Here is a 17,751-nt window from a genome sequence, read left to right as displayed (position 1 = left end):
TTCTTTATATATTTTGGATGTTAGCCCTTTGTCTGATATGTCATTTACAAATATACTATCCCATACTGTAGGATGCCTTTTTGTTCTGCTGATGGTGTCCTTTGCTGTACAGAAGCTTTTTAGTTTGATGTAGTCCCATGTGTTTATTTTTGCTTTTGTTTCCCTTGCCTAAGGAGATGCTTTCAGGAAAAAGTTGCTCATGTTTATATTCAAGAGATTTTTGCCTATGTTTTCTTCTGAGAGTTTTCTTCTGAGAGTCTTCATGACTTACATTCAGGTCTTTGATCCATTTTGAGTTTACTTTTGTATATGGGGTTAGACAATAATCCAGTTTCATTCTCTTGCATGTAGCTATCCAGTTTTGCCAACACTAGCTGTTGAAGAGGCTGTCATTTGCCCATTGTATATCCATGGCTCCTTTATTGTATATTAATTTACCATGTATGCTTGGGTTTATATCTGGGCTCTCTATTCTGTTCCACTGGTCTATGAGTCTGTTCTTGTGCCAACACCAAATTGTCTTGATTACTGTAGCTTTGTAATAGAGCTTGAAGTCGGGGAGCATAAGCCCCCACTTTATTCTTCCTTCTCAGGATTCCTTTGGCTATTCAGGGTCTTTTGTGGTTCCATATGAATTTTAGAACTATTTGTTCTAGTTTGTTGAATAATGCTGTTGGTATTTTGATACGGATTGCCTTGAATCTGTAGATTGCTTTAGGCAGGATGGCCATTTTGACAATATTAATTCTTCCTATCCATGAGCACGGGATGTGTTTCCATTTATTGTTATCTTCTTTAATTTCTCTCATGAGTGTCTTGTAGTTTTCAGAGCATAGGTCTTTCATTTCCTTGGTTAGGTTTATTCCTAGGTATTTTATTCTTTTTGATGCAATTGTGAATGGAATTGTTTTCCTGATTTCTCTTTCTGCTAGTTCATCGTTAGTGTATAGGAATGCAACAGATTTCTGTGTATTAAATTTTGTATCCTGCAACTTTGCTGAATTCAGATATTAGTTCTAGTAGTTTTGGAGTGGACTCTTTAGTGTTTTTTATGTACAATATCATGTCATCTGCAAACAGGGACAGTTTAACTTCTTCCTTGCCAATCTGGATGCCTTTTATTTCTTTGTGTTGTCTGACTGCCATGGCAAGGACCTCCAGAACTAAGTTGAATAAAAGTGGGGAGAGTGGGCATCCTTGTAGTGTTCCTGATCTTAAAGGAAAAGCTTTCAGCCTCTCGCTATTAAGTATGATGATGGCTGTGGGTTTGTCATATATAGCCTTTATTATGTTGAGGTAGTTGCCCCATATACCTATTTTTTTTGAGAGTTTTTATCATGAATGGATGTTGAATTTTGTCGAATGCTTTTTCAGCATCAATGGAGGTGATTGTGTGGTTTTTGTCCTTCTTTTTGTTGATGTGGTGGATGATATTGATGGATTTTCGTATGTTGTACCATCCTTGCATCCCTGGAATAAATCCTACTTGATCATGATTGCAATGATTGAATGCAGAGGAAGAGAGGAGAATCCTACTGTCTTCTACTAAGCCCAACACTCAAGAAATCTGCAAAAATGTAAAGCAATGCCACTGTTCTGACTAAACCATGTTTGTTTTAGGAAGCACTTTTTCCCCAAAGCGTATTGTTTATGTTACATGCAATTATTAATATTATTATTTTTAAATGATTTAATAGCTATTTTAAAAATCCTCAGTTTTAATTTACAATATAAGTATAGAATAAAGAAAAGCTCTTTGAAAACCCCAATAACTTTTAAGAGTTTTTAAGAAAACTTTTATAAAAATATTTTTAAAGGGCCCCCTGAGACCAAGAAGTTTTAGAACTACTAATCTTCTCTCCTGGGAGTTTCCTATAAACTCGTTTGTGTTAAGAAGGATTCTGAGGCTTCATCAGCGCTTAGGTGATCATTGGTCATGCCAACCACCTGTACGATGTGGCCCTTCCCCCTTGCTCTGGGGAAGACTGGCTAATGTCAGGTGGAGTGAGGGGCAGGGCCAGCAAGCATGACCACCGAGCCCATGGCTGACTCAGTGCCCCTTCCTGAGCAACTCCTGGCTGATGAGGACCAGCTGGCCCGAGCCATCATGCGTCTTCCGGGACACAGCCTCTAGGTCTGCCTCCACATGCTGCTTCTCCTTCTACAGGGTGTCCACCTTCTTCTCTCCTGACTTACACTTGCTCACCAGTGCTGAGGGTCAGCCAGCAGGGAAAGCAAAGAGAGGGCAGGATGGCTATGGGAGTCTGTCCCACCAGAGGGCCAAACCTGGGCAGGGAGCCTGTTTTCCCAGGGGAGTCACAGTGACACACTCCACGGAGTGCATCTCTCTCGTCCTGCAGAACCAGCCAGCCAGGGGCCAAAGGAAGAGCTACAAAAGCAGACCTGAGCCCCCCAGCACAGCAGCCCAAGCCCTCAGGGGCAGGGGAAACAGTCCACCCTCCCCGAGACGGGACCGGCGCCTACACTGCTCCTGGACAAGGAAAAGCTAAATCTTCACCTTCGCCTCCGAGGAGTTTGAGGCCAACTACCTTTGTCAGGACCAATTATGCCATGTGAACGTGATGGCAACTGGAGAGAAGTGGGAACCAGTTCCCAGGATGGGGGTCGTCTCATGGACGTCAGCACTGGCATTCTGGCAAACAAGAAGCAGGGCCAGTTTGTCACAAAGTCCCAAGTTCCAGAACCCCGCCCTTCCCCAGGCTCCCCCTCTGTCCTCATCCCCCCTGTGTCTTGCTCTCTGCTGCTGCGAGCATCCATCCCTCCAGTTCTGAAATCCTGGTATTTCTTCTAGGGGCTGGGGACTGATACACTATCAAAGTGACCTAGAGAACCCAAAACATCTTCAAGACCAAACAGAACTGGTGACAGAATTTCAGAGCAGAGGGAACACAGAGCTGGCTCTGGGGAAAGAAGCTGGCTCAGGGCCCCAATTATATGTTGGACGTATATGGGTTCCTACTCCCCACTCACTGCAGCCCAGGTGAAGTCCAGGGCAGCTGGACTGGCCCAGGTCACCTTCTCCTCAAGGCAGCATGGAGAGGGTGCCCTTAACCAGGTGTCAGCACACCCCACACCTGACTGCCACATGGCCCCAGTGAAAGCCCCCCATCTGCCCTGCACAAGGGAGACTTACCACTTACTCGGGCCCTGAGCATCTTGGTCTGGGACATCAAGGCTGTAACCTCTTTGTCCCTCTTGGTCAGCTTGTTCTGAAGGCCTGGAGAAAGGAGAGACAAAGGGCCATCAGTGTTCTAGGTCAGTGGGCGAGGGGATGACCTGCAGGAACCCTAAAACGGAGCTACACATGGGCTCATTGGTCCAAATTCTTTCTCACACTAGTCCCCTCTGGGTAACCCACTCTGAACAAAAGGCTGCAATACAAATAAAAGTCTTGGGCCACTTAGAGTGTCAGTTTCCTTGAGTGGGAAGTTACGAAAATAAAAATGGTGCTCATGCATGTATAATTAGCATGTAGGGGGGCATGGGGAGGGCTGTGCAGCACGGTGAAGACAAGTAGTGATTCTACAGCATCTTGCTGCACTGATGGACAGTGACTGTGGTGGGGTGTGTGGGGGGGACTTGGTGAGGGGGGGAGCCTAGTAAACATAATGTTCTTCATGTAATTGTAGATTAATGATAACAACAACAACAAAAAGATGTTAAACAAAAAAACAAAACAAAACAAAAAATGGTGCTCATGTCACAAAGTCTTGTGTATTAAGCACTGATAGTCTCTGAACAGTCATAAAAAAGATAATGCAGGGACAGTGCTGGAAACATACTTTCCACAAGTTAACCTACCAATATAACATAATGCCAACAAGATTTTAATTTTTGTGGAACTAGATAAGCTGATTGTAAAATCACATGAAAAAATAAGCAAGAAGAAACAAGAGAGCTCAGCAAAAACTTCAAAAAATTAAACACAGAATTACCATGTGACCTAGCAATTTCACCCCTGGGTATACACCCCAAAGAACACCAAAGAGGCACTTGACAAGTACCTGTACATGCACGCTAAAAACATGCATGTTTTCAGCAGCCAAAGATGTGGAAACAGCTCAGATGTCATCCATAGGTGGATGGATAAACAAACTGGCGTGTGCATGCGATCAACTATTACTCAGCTCTAAACAGGAATGACACACTGACACTGCTACACCATGGAGGAACCTTCACTATATTAGGCTAAGTAAAAGAAGCCACACAGAAAAAGCCACCTATTATATGATGCTCTTTATATGAAAATGTGTAGAATCAGCAAATCCATAGAAACAGAAAGCAGACTAATGGTTGCCAGTGGCTGGTGGGGGGAGGGGAGAGTGGGAAGTGACTGAGAATGGGTATGGGGTTTCCTTTTGGGGAGATGAAAATGTTTTGGCACTAAATAGAGGTGGTGGCTACACAACACTGTGAATATGCCAAATGTCACCAAATTTTTCACTTTAAAATGGTTAATTTTATGTTACGTTAATTTCACCCCAATGCAAAAAAAAAAAATGTCCAAGAGAATTTTGAAAAAGCAGAGCAGGAAAGACTAGCTCTCCCAGTGATTAAAATATAAACAAAGGTTGAATAATTGAAACATTATAGAACTGTCGCATGAACAGACAAGTCACTAAAATGGACTAGAAAGCTCAGAAGTAAGAGTCAATTATGCAAGGGAATTTAAAGATGGTAGGTCAATAATTCAAATCAGTGGAGAGGGGGAAATGAGTTTTTCAAAAATGGTAGTGGTATACTTTTGGGAAAAAATATAAATATACTCTCAGGAAAAAAACACCTTATAGAAGGATGAATTCAAGATGGAGCAGAGATTTTAAGCATAGAAAATGAAACTAAAAAAGTACTAGAAGAAACTGTGGGCTACATTTAAAAATAATAAACCCAGAAGCCAAAGAAGATTGTGTTTTCAAAATCACGATAAAAACCACCATAAGAAATGTCAGAGGCAAAAAAAATAAAAAGACAAAAAATTGGGAAAAATGTTTGCAATGTCATATATAAAGAATTTCTAAAAAACAACAAAAAGATCAAGAAAAAATGGGCAAAGGATACAGGTAGAAATGAAAATAGAGCTTCATTCACAATAACAAAAGGGCAAGCTGAAGCTACTCTGGGTAACATCTTTTACTGTTCAGTTTGGCAAAAATCACAAAGTTTGATGAAATATTTTGTTGTTAATTTACCAAAGCAGTGTTTGTCATAGCCAAAGACTGGAAACAACCTTTGATCCAGTCAGTAGGAAACTGGCCAAATCCATGATCGTAGCTCCAAACAGTGGAATATTCTGCACCATATGAAAGAATGTAGTGATAAGGAACAGTCTCCAAGATACATTATTAAATGGAAAAAAAATAAGGGGCCAAACAGTGTGGGAGGTGTGGTACCTCTGTTACCTGTGTGTTTGTATGTGCATAAACCATCTCTGATAAGTTGGCTAACATTATGTGTTTACAGAGGAAATTTGGGCAAGAGACAATCCTTTGCTATAAGCCCTTTGAACCATTTGAAGTTTACACCTACTTAAAAAATAAAGTTAAAACCAAGTAAGTGGAGCCAAGATGGTAGTGTGAGTAGGGCAGCGGAAATCTCCTCCCAAAACCTAGATATATTTTTGAAAATACAATAAATACAACCATTCCTAAAAGAGAGACCAGTGGATACAGTACGACAGCCAGGCTACATCTACATCTGCGAGAATTCAGCATCTCACGAAGGGGGTAAGATACAAACCGTGGCCCGGCAGGACCCAAGTGCTCCCCCCACCCCAGCTCTCTGGTAGGAGGAAAGGAGTTGGAGTGGGGAGGGAGTGAAAGCCCAGGACTGCTAAATACCCAGCCCTAGTAATCCACACTGCATGGTGTGCTGGATATTAGAGAAAAGGAAAGGCAAAATCTGCGAGCGGGTCCTCTCAACTGGCTCCCCTGGGACAAAAGAAAAGAGAGTGCTTTTTGAAAGTCTTAAAGGGACAGGGGCCTAACAGCTGGATGGAAACGTCCCGGCACATTCAGCCCAGCAGGCAGGGAATCCTGAGGAACATCAGGCACCCCAGCCCCATGGGTGGCAACGCAGCCCTGAAGCCCCTCACAGCAATAAGCAGCCTGCCAGTCATTCCCCCAGCTGGCGCGGCCCCTGACACAGTGGCCCAGTAGCTGGAGAGTGGCCACGCATGCCCGTGGTGGCTATGGAGCAGCCCGGGAGTGGCCGCACGAGACTGTGATGGTGGCAGAGCAGCCTGGGAGTGGCTGTGCATGCCTGAGGCAGCAGCGGAGAAGCATGGGAGCAGCTGCACCCCCAGCAGCTGCCCAGAATCTCCTCTCAGCAAACAGCCACCCGGGCCAGACCCAAAGGCTGCCACTGGTGTGCAGCTGCCCAGAGCAGGCAGAAGAAACTGGGGCAAGGCGCAAAGGGGTGCTGTTCTTGCAGAAGAGCACACTTGGCGCACCTGCCACTCCCTGCAGGGCTCTGGGCTACACTGATGGTGACCCCGCCCACAGCACCTTAGGGGATTAATCTGGAGGCTGCTCCAGGAGTGCGGGTAACCAACACAGGCAGCAGAGAAGGGCAAGGCAACAAGCAAACAGAAAAGGACTTTGTTCTCCCAGCTGACACACTCGCTACCTGCCTACAGCTACCTCTATCACCATGAAAAGGCAGAAGAAAAGTCCAGAATTACCCAGACAACCCCCGAGAGAAGGCCTGGGGAGATAGATTTAACCAAAATTCGTGAAAAAAAATTCAAAATAAAGGTCATAACCATGCTGATGAATGTGCAGAGAAATATGCAAGAGCTAAAGGAGCAAGTAGGGAGGGACAATACAGAAATAAAACAATCTCTGGAAGGACTTAAGAGCAGACTGGATGAGGTGCAAGAGGCCATTAATGGAATAGAAATCAGAGAACAGTAATACAGAGAAGGTGAGGCAGAGAGAGAGAAAAGGATGTCCAGGAATGAAAGAATATTAAGAGAACTGTGTGACCAATCCAAATGGAACAATATTCGCATTATAGGAGTACCAGAAGAAGAAGAGAGAGAAAAAGGGATAGAAAGTGTCTTTGAAGAAATAATTACTGAAAAATTCCCCAAACTGGGGGAGGAAAGGGACCCAAGGAGGGCAACACCAATACATATAATAATTGAAATGGCAAAGATCAAAGACAAGGACAGAGTATTAAAGGCATCCAGAGAGAGAAAAAACATCACCTACAAAGAAAAACCCATCAGGTTATAACCAGACTTCTCAACAGAAACCTTATAGGCCAGAAGAGAATGGCATGATATATTTAATGCAATGAAACAGAAGGGCCTTGAACCAGGAATGCTATATCCAGCACAATTATCATTTAAATATGAAGGAGGGATTAAACAATTCCCAGAAAATTAAACATGAGGGAATTTGCCTCCCACAAACCACCTCTACAGTATATTTTAAAGGGACTGCTGTAGATGGAAGCACTCCTAAGGCTAAATAGATGTCACCAGAGAAAACTAAATCACACCAAAGAAAGCAGACCAACCACATACTAACTAAAGACAAAAAATAAAATCAACTACGCACAAAAGCAGTCAAAGGAAACACAAAAGAGTACAGAATAAAACACCTAAGACATAAAGAATGGAGGAGGAGGAATAAGAAGGGAGAGAAATAAAGAATCATCAGACTGTGTTTATAATAGCTTAATAAGAGAGTTAAGTTAGGCGGCTAGATAGTAAAGAAGCTACCCTTGAATCTTTGGTAACCACAAATCTAAAGCCTGCAATGGTAATAAATATATATCTTCCAATAATCACCCTAAATGTAAATGGACTGAATGCACCAATCAAAAGACACAGAGTAACAGAATGGATAAAAAAACAAGAACCATCTATATGCTGCTCACAAGAGACTCATCTCAAACCCAAAGATATGCACAGACTAAAAGTCAAGGGATGAAAAAGATATTTCATGCAAACAACAGGGAGAAAAAAGCAGGTATTGAAGTACTAGTATCAGACAAAATAGACTTCAAAACAAAGAAAGTAACAAGAGATAAAGAAGGACATTACATAATGATAAAGGGCTCAGTCCAACAAGAGGATATAACCATTATAAATATATATGCACCCAACACAGGAGCACCAGCATATGTGAAACAAATACTAACAGAACTAAAGGAGGAAATAGAATGCAATGCATTCATTTTAGGAGACTTCAACACACCATTCACTTCAAAGGACAGATCGACCAGACAGAAAATAAGTAAGGACACAGAGGCACTGAACAACACACTAGAACAGATGGACTTAACAGACATCTACAGAACTCTGCACCCAAAGTCAGCAGGATACATACTCTTCTCAAGTGCTCAAGGAACATTTTCCAGAAGAGACCACATACTAGGCCACAAAAGGAGCCTTCTTATATTAAAAAAGATTGAAATTCTACCAACCAACTTCTCAGACCACAAAGGCATAAAACTAGAAATAAATTGTACAAAGAAAACAAAAAGGCACACAAACACAAGGAGGCTTATAAACAAGCTCCTAAATAATCAATGGATCAATGAACAAATTAAAATAGAGATCAAGCAATATATGGAAACAAATGACAACAACAACACAAAGCCCCAACTTCTGTGGGATGCAGTGAAGGCAACTCTAAGAGGAAAATATATAGCAATCCAGGCCTATTTAAAGAAGGAAGAACAAACCCAAATGAATAGTCTAAAGTCACAATTATTGAAATTGGAAAAAGAAGAACAAACGAGGCCCCAAGTCAGCAGAAGGAGGGACATAATAAGGATCAGAGAAGAAATAAAGAAAATTGAGAAGAATAAAACAATAGAAAAAATTAATGAAACCAAGAGCTGGTTCTTTGAAAAAATTAACAAAATAGATAAGACCCTAGCCAGACTTATTAAGAGAAAAAGAATCTACACACATCAACAAAATCAGAAATGAGAAAGGAAAAATCACGACAGACCCCTCAGAAATACAAAAAATTATTGGAGAATACTATGAAAATCTATATGCTAACAAGCTGGAAAACCTAGAAGAAATGGACAACTTCCTAGAAAAATACAAGCTTCCATGTCTGACCAAGGAAGAAACAGAAAATCTAAACAAACCAATTACCAGCAACAAAATTGAATCGGTAATCAAAAAACTACCTAAGAACAAAACCCCTGGGCCAGACGGATTCACCACCGAATTTTATAAGACATATAGAGAAGACATAATACCAATTCTCCTTCAAGTTTTCCAAAAAATAGAAGAGGAAGAAATACTTCCAAACTCATCCTATGAAGCCAGCAACACTCTAATACCAAAACCAGGCAAAGACCCTACCAAAAAAGAAGATTACAGACCAATATCCCTGATGAACATAGATGCAAAAATACTAAACAAAATATTAGCAAACCGAATTCAAAAATACATCAAGAGAACCATACATCATGATCAAGTGGGATTCATCTCAGGGATACAAGGATGGTACAACATTTGAAAATCCGTCAACATCATCCACCACATCAACAAAAAGAAGGACAAAAACCACATGATCTTTTCCATAGATGCTGAAAAAGCATTTGACAAAATCCAACATCCATTCATGATAAAAACTCTCAACAAAATGGGTATAGAGGGCAAGTACCTCAACATAATAAAAGCCATATACAACAAATCCACAGCCAACATCATACTTAACAGCGAGAAGCTGAAAGCTTTTCCTCTAAGATCGGGAACAAGACAGGGATGCCTACTCTTTCCACTGTTATTCAACATAGTACTGGAGGCCCTAGCCATGGAAATCAGACAAAACAAAGAAATACAAGGCATCCATATTGGTAAAGAAGAGGTCAAACTGGCACTATTTGCAGATGACATGATATTGTACTTAAAGACCCTAAAGACTCTATTCCAAAACTACTAGAACTAATATCTGAATTCAGCAAAGTTGCATGATACAAAATTAATACACAGAAATCTGTTGCTTTTCTATACACTAATGATGAACTAACAGAAAGAGAAATCAGGAAAACAATTCCATTCACAATTGCATTGAAAAGAATAAAACACCTAGGAATAAACCTAACCAAGGAAGTGAAAGAACTATACCCTGAAAACTACAAGACACTCTTAAGAGAAATTAAAGTGGACACTAACAAATGGAAACTCATTCCATGCTCTTGGCTAGGAAGAATTAATATTGTCAAAATGGCCATCCTGCCTAAAGCAATGTACAGATTCAGTGCAATGCCTATTAAAATACCAACCACATTCTTCAATGAACTGGAACAAATAGTTCTAAAATTCATATGGAACCACAAAAGACCCCGAATAGCCAAAGGAATCTGATGAAGGAAGAATAAAGATAGAAGGATTATGTTCCCCGACTTCAAGCTCTACTACAAAGTCACAGTAATCAAGACAATTTGGTACTGGCACAAGAAGAGACCCACACACCAGTGGAACAGAATAGAGAGTCCAGATATTAAGCCAAACATATACAGTCAATTAATATATGATAAAGGAGCTATGGACGTACAATGGGGAAATGACAGCCTCTTCAACAGCTGGTGTTGGCAAAACTGGACAGCTACATGTGAGAGAATGAAACTGGATCATTGTCTAACCCCATACACAAAAGTAAATTCTAAATGGATCAAAGACCTGAATGTAAGCCATGAAACCATAAAACTCTTAGGAAAAAACCTGGGCAAAAATCTCTTAGACATAAACATGAGTAACTTCTTCATGAACATATCTTCCTGGGCAAGGGAAACAAAAGCAAAAATGAACAACTGGGACTATATCAAACTGAAAACCTTCTGTACAGCAAAGGACACCACCAATAGAACAAAAAGGCATCCTACAGTATGGGAGAATATATTCATAAATGACAGATCTGATAAAGGGTTGACATCCAAAATATATAAAGAGCTCATGCACCGCAACAAACAAAAAGCAAATAATCCAATTAAAAAATGGTCAGAGGAACTGAAGAGACAGTTCTCCAAAGAAGAAATTCAGATGGCCAAAAGACACATGAAAAGATGCTCCACACCACTAGTCATCAGAGAAATGCAAACTAAAACCACAATGAGATACCATCTCACACCAGTAAGGATCGCCACCATCCAAAAGACAAACAACAACAAATGTTGGTGAGAATGTGGAGAAAGGGGAACCCTCCTACACTGCTGGTGGGAATGTAAATTAGTTCAACAATTGTGGAAAGCAGTATGGAGGTTCCTCAAAAAACTCAAAATAGAAATACCATTTGCCTCAAGAATTACACTCCTAGGAATTTACCCTAAGAATTTTGCAGCCCAGTTTGAAAAAGACATATGCACCACTATGTTTATCGCAGCAGTATTTACAATAGCCAAGAAATGGAAGCAACCTAAGTGTCCATCAGTAGATGAATAAAGAAGATGTGGTACATATACACAATGGAATATTATTCAGCCATAAGAAGAAAACAAATCCTACCATTTGCAACAACATGGATGGAGCGAGAGGGTATTATGCTCAGTGAAATAAGCCAGGCAGAGAAAGACAAGTACCAAATGATTTCACTCATCTGTGGAGTGTAAGAACCAAGAAAAAACTGAAGGAGCAAAACAGCAGCAGACTCACAGAACCCAAGAATGGACTAACAGTTACCAAAGGGAAAGGGACCAGGGAGGATGGATGGGAAGGGAGGGATAAGGGGGGGGAAAAAGAAAGAGGGCATTACGATTAGCATGCATATTGTGGGGTGTGGCACGGGGAAGGCTGTACAGCATGGAGAGGACAGGTAGAGATTGTACAGCATCTTACTACGCTGATGGACAGTGACTGCAATGGGATATGTGGGGGGAACTTGGTGATGAGGGGAGTCTAGTAAACATAATGTTCCTCATGTAATTGTAGATTAACGATACCAAAAAAAACACACAAATAAGTAACACGGTACTTAGCACAATGCTTGCCACTTAACTGTACAGCCTCCCTCCTCACCTCAGGGTGGCTGAGTAGCTCATTGACACAGTAGGTGGCTCTCACCAAATGGCAGATGATGCAAAGCATGTGGTACCCAGCATAAAGGCAGAACCAACCAGCCTTTCCCAAAAGGCCAGAGTCCCACCCAGCCCAGCAGCCACTGCATCAGTGCACAGTCTCCTGCATCCTGATCTTCTCTCCTGAAATGTCGTTGGACTCAATCATTGGAAAGGAAAGCCCTGTGAGGCAGGGGCACTAACCTCTCCCTCTGCCGCCTGACCTCCAGCCAACCCAGCTCACCGCTACACAAGATGACTTTCAGGGACTTGATATGGTGGCAGGGAGCACAGATATCTTCAGTTTGGCCTCCCTGACAACAGGGGATCCCCGTCACTGCTCCCAGGACTCCCAAAATCTGTTTATGCAGCTTTCATGTGAATGCTTCCTACCCCTTCCTTTGTTGAAACATCTATTATAGTAAACAGATGTCTTCTTCCCTGGGACACCTACAGAGATTGGTCCTGAGTCTGCTTCCATCATCATCCAGAGGCAAGACTCCCAGCCTCAGTTTCCCATCCACAGAACAAGTATCAGCTGCCATGGGGCAGGGTATGCAGAGCATGCCCTGGGACAGCTCCCAGAGGAACTTCAATAAATGCTACTTCTTTTCTCTCCAACACATCTTAATAATAAACTCATAAGCTGAAGAAGAAAAGATCAATTAAGTTAAAAAAAATCCTCATGGTGAAGATCAACAGGCTCCTCACTGCTTCTTTGGCACACATTCCCAGCCTCCTGCCTGAGCTGGCTGTCTGCTGAGCCTGCAGTTTTCCAGAATCAAACACTACAGAATCTAATCATGGCAGCACAGCACTGAACAGGCAGTCACCTCCATCAGCCTGCCCCTCATACTTCTGCTCATACATCCCAAGCCCCATTTTAGTCTCAGCTTGCTATGATTAAGCACCACTAAAATATTTCTTTATAATTTCCATACTTTCTATATGAGACCAAAACCTAGCTTTCCCTGGACTTAAAATTCTGAATTTGGGAGGCATGTGGATCTGGGTGGAGGCCCCATATAGATGGAAGTCAAGAGATGGGATCCTTGAGGTCACCACCCAGTCCTCAGCCCGAGGTCTGTGACTCAAGGGGATGCTGTCCTGTGTAACCACAGTCATCCAAAACCTCCCTGACTAGGGGGTCCAGGGAGACTAGGGGTCCTGGCCTAACCCCCTGCCCTGAACAGCCAGTCAGGCCATGTGCACACAAGCTCACCTGGGGCTCTTCCTCTTCCCTCTGCCCAGGGTCCTGGCAGAGCACTTGCTAAAAACAGGGAGGAGTGGGCGAGAAGGCCCCTGCAGGAGGACCTCGAGGTAATGATACAGGCAGAGCTCCTTTTACAAAAAAGGTACTCAGCACTTGGAACTCCTGAACACTTACTACTCAAAGACCAAATTCTGGTTTAAATGTACAAGGAGAACCACAGGCTGAAGAAGCCCCAGGGCTTGTATGAAATCAACGATTATGCTGCTGGGTGTCCCTTCAGGTAAGATCTGATTACTGTCATCCTGGGCACCCTGTCGGCCCTCCAGCAGTAGGCTGGATATTCCCTCTGTCATCACTGAGCAAGAAACCTGGGAAAGTTACTTATCTCAGAGGCTTGGTTTGCTCATCTATGGAGTCAATATCAACTACGTGGGAGTTCGGAGGAGATCGGGCTGTTGCGGCCTGGCAGGAGCCACGTGAAAGCCCTTCCTGGCCCTGCTGGAGTGGACATAGCCCACGCTACCCAGGGCCTCAGCCTTCTGAATTTGGAGCAAAACTGGTACTAGTGGGAGCAGCCTATTGAGCCACCTACCTCTAGCCTTCCAGAGCCCACTCTGGGAACCCTCACACTCTGAGGAAGTGGCTGCTGGACTGTTCCTCAGTCTCATTAGGACTGGCAGAAAGGGGGCCACCTCCAGATGCTTGTGCTGGAGATGGGCCCCCTGGGAATGCACAGGGCTTGCCCTCCACAGGAAGACATCTGGGTGAATCAGGAACTTGGGGAGTGGGAGAAACCCATTCTCAGTGCCGAGTTGTTCTTCTCTGCAGCCTGGCCTGTGGGGTCCCAGCCAGGTCTGATCAGACCACCTTGGGACCCCAGTCACCAGGCCCAGCTGCTCTTCTGACTGATGCCGTCTCATCTCCCCCAGGTGTGCACCTGGGGACAAGGAGAATGCCTCCCCGGGCTGGGACAAAGTGGTCAGTGAACACCCAGGTCCTCCGCAGATGGACCCTCACACGCAGCCTGTGGGTCCCCCTAGCAGCAGGGGTGTCTGACTACGTTGGTGTGCTGGGACGAGCACAGGGACTCCAGAGCCTGGAGTCTGTTTTCAGCAACCAGATGCTTCTCCTGCAGCCTCTCAACCTCCTGCTTGCTCTGGGCTTCCGACTGCTGCAGCATCTTCATAATCCAGCATCTTCCTCTTGGCCAGGGAGATCTGCTCCTTGAGGAACTCGATGGCCTGTGCCTGCCCCCAGTACTCCACATCTAGCTTCTCCAGCTCGTGCACCCACAGCTCGGCATCGTGGCACTGGTCCAGGGCCTCCTGCAGCTCCAGCCGGTGCTGGCCAGTCTGCACTCCAGCTGGGCCCACCGCTGCTGCTGCAGCCTGGCCAGCTCATTCTGGGTCTCCTGCAGCTTCTGCCACAGGCCCTCCTTCTCCTTCACGTGCATGGCTGTCTCGATGTTGTGCTTGGCCTGCAGGTTGCCCAGCTCCAGCTGGTGCTCCATCTTGATGCCCTGCATCACAGCCTTCAGCTCTCCGATCTCCTTCTGCTGGGCACCCGGGCCTGAGTTCAGGGTGGCCTTGAGGTCCTCCAGGGACTTCTGGTGGTACGAGGACAGTGAATCCAGCTTGGACTTCCAGTTGTCCATGAGCCCCATGTTCTCGCTGGTGGCCTGCTGGACCTTGGCCTTGAGGTCCACCACCTCCTGCATGTACCTCTTGCTGGCCACCCGGAGCTTTTCCACCTCCACCTGGTAGGCCCTCAGTGCCTTCTGGTACTTGTCCCACAGCACGCCTCTCTCTGTTCTCCCTCTGGTGCTCCTTGCTGGCCAACAGCAGCCACTCCTGCAGCTGCACCATCTCAGCGGCCTCGGGGTGGTTGGCGGGTGGCAGGCCCGAGTGCAGCAAGCACTGTTGTAGCTCCTCGATCTTGCCGCACCACAGGGTCAGCTCCTCCTCCAGCTGCAGCACCTGAAACTTCTCGGCCACTGTGGTCAGCCACCAGCGAGAGGGAGGCTGGGGTCAGTGGGCTGTCTGGGGACTCAACAGGGGAAAGGCAGGGCCTCCCACTCAAGGGCCCCAGCCCCAGTGAAGGAGGGCCACAGGAAGGGAAGGGAACCCACCTCCACCTGAGTGTCAGCTGTCTGTGGCCCTGCGGCCACAGCCTCCAGGAAGACTTCCCTGGCTTGTACCCCACTGATTCAAGGAGTCAGCTTTCCCTGCTGCCCAAGGTGGCTTGGACAAACCAGGAGTTATGGCTTTCTCTAGGTTCATACTATTTTTAAAGAGCAGAGATGACAGGGAATTTTGCATTGTCCTGCTCTTGGAAGGTCCCCAAACAGTCAGGATTGAATCACAGGGGCTGTCTGGAGTGCGTGGCCAAGGAAGGGTTTAATGCCTAAAGCAGAACAAAATTCATGCTCCCAGACCCACCTTCTGATGGCAAACCGTGAGATCAGAAGCTTCATCCTCTAAAACTCCATCCTGACCTTGTCAATGGCCATAGATTTGGAAGCAATATATTTAAACGTTTGAAATCTTTTACAAGCTTGAAAAACTTTTGTTTCTGAAAGTGACCTTTAGAGTTCAGTAAACCTGTTTTTGATTTTGTAATCAGATTGAACCCTAGCCCAAGATGCCCATGTGGAGGGCTAACACCTGCGCACTGCCACTCATTCAGTTTCTGCAAGTAGCCTTCATGCACACGTGTGTCTACTGCACGACACACTGGGTCACCCAGCAATGGCCAGTGCAAAGGGACCCAGATGCCAGCGCATGCACCATTCATGAGCTAAGGCCGACCTACAGAAACTGACTGCTGCCTGCCTCCCATGCACATGCTGTTTGTGGTGGTTTTTACTGATCACTGCTTGCTGGCTGTTTAGCTGCTTTGCCAAGACAACTACAGCGGGGCTATGTGCTGGGCGCATTTGGCCAGCTGTTTGGATGTATGTGCCTGCACAGGGGGCCTGCCCTAGCACATGAAGGGGTCAGCTGGGCCCAGAGCCTGGACTCAGAACCAGGCCCTGGCTTGGCAGGACCTCACCCCCAAGCAGAGCTTCCCTGGCCTATGACCCATGCCCTGACCCACTGTATTTTAACAGCCTGACCCTAGGGCTGACACAGAGCCCCATGTCCTTCAGGCTGGCCCCTCCTACCACCATATTTAAGATTCCCTGGGCTAGAGAGATCTGGGTCTGCGGTCCTTGACTTCCCAGCCTGTGGAGAAGGCAGACGTAGACAGGCTGTCCCCATGCCTGCCCACATTTGGGGCAGAATGTGCCCAAGAGGCCCCCGATTTCTGGCCAGGACAAAGCCCGTCAAGGCAATGGATGGGGAGGAGGAAGGGGAGGGTCCAGTGGGACCATGAGCTGGCCAGTGAAGACCCCTCCCCCCAACAAGTACCATGTGGCAGTGAAGCCTAAGCACGTCCCTAACCCTCTACCTCCCTCCTGGAAGGGGTGCAAAAGGAGTAAACAATGAGGAGAGCAGCCAAAGACAGAAAATAATAAAACAGAGAGGCCGAAGGGGCGTGAAGGGGCCAAGGCAGTGGCGGGCGGCGGCAGCGTGTTACCCTGTTGTCGCTAATTCTCGGAGCAGCAGCTCGGCCTGGTCTTCTCCAGTAGCAGGCTCTGCTCCAGCTCGCCAGTGCGCGCGAGCCCCAGCTGCGTCTGGGTCTGGTGCGCCCAGGGTGGTGGGAGGTGGGGGCGGGGGAGAGGGGCACACACAGGGTGAAGAAGCCGGAGAGAGAGGGGCGGAGTCATTTTCCTTGAACTTGACCGGAGAGCAGGTTCAGGAGAAGAGGTGGCTCAGGAAAGAGAAGGCCCTGGAGTGTGGCGGGCAGGGCATGCCGCCCGCGCTGGGTCCTGGCTGGGTTTGCTGGACCGGGAGAGGGTGACAAAGGGCATCTGGGTCCCTTCTGTCACCCTCAGGTGGCCCTGCCCCCCATCAGGGAGCCTTCGGGCTGTTTCTCATTTTGGGTACGGGATCTGCACTCAGGAGTCCCCCAGGATGGATGGATGAGTGAGTGCGCCCATAATTCTCAGCTTCCAGGCCTGCCCTAAACAAGGAAAAACTGAATGAGCGGAAGGTTTTCAAAAACAGGCCCACACCATCACTACTCTCCCGGCCTGGCCTCCTTGGTGAAGGCCCGGCAGGCCCGCAGGAGCACAAGGACCCTTTTGTCTCAGCTTCACGACACCCACTTCACTGGCTAACAGAGCCCGTCGTGCTCAGGGCATTTGGACTGGCATTTAGGTTCCCATAACGGCTTGGCGAGGGCACCTGGGGACTGAGAGCTGGAGACCATGTTCCTCATGGGGAGTGCCAGAGGAGCCTCCTCGGCCTCCTGCGATCCTGTCCCCACCCAGGAGAAACGAGCTGAAAGCAAATCCGTGTGGCAGTTCTGAAGGGGCAGACTGAGCCCCACGGCACGTGTGAGACAGGCACACACACACTGCCCCAGCGCTAACAAGGGCGACGGTGGCG

At 46.0% G+C, this 17,751-nt stretch overlaps 1 pseudogene; it reads right to left on the bottom strand.

The window, feature by feature from the left end:
* Window positions 1-1,913: 1,913 nt before the first annotated feature.
* On the bottom strand, window positions 1,914-17,263 carry LOC118928429 (CAP-Gly domain-containing linker protein 2-like; annotated as a pseudogene).
* Between the last annotated feature and the right edge of the window lie 488 nt (window positions 17,264-17,751).

This window comes from Manis pentadactyla, chromosome 10 (assembly GCF_030020395.1).
Source record: "Manis pentadactyla isolate mManPen7 chromosome 10, mManPen7.hap1, whole genome shotgun sequence".
Lineage (NCBI taxonomy): Eukaryota > Metazoa > Chordata > Mammalia > Pholidota > Manidae > Manis > Manis pentadactyla.
The sequence above is the reverse complement of the archived record's forward strand: the minus strand, read 5'-3'. Positions and strand labels throughout refer to the sequence as shown.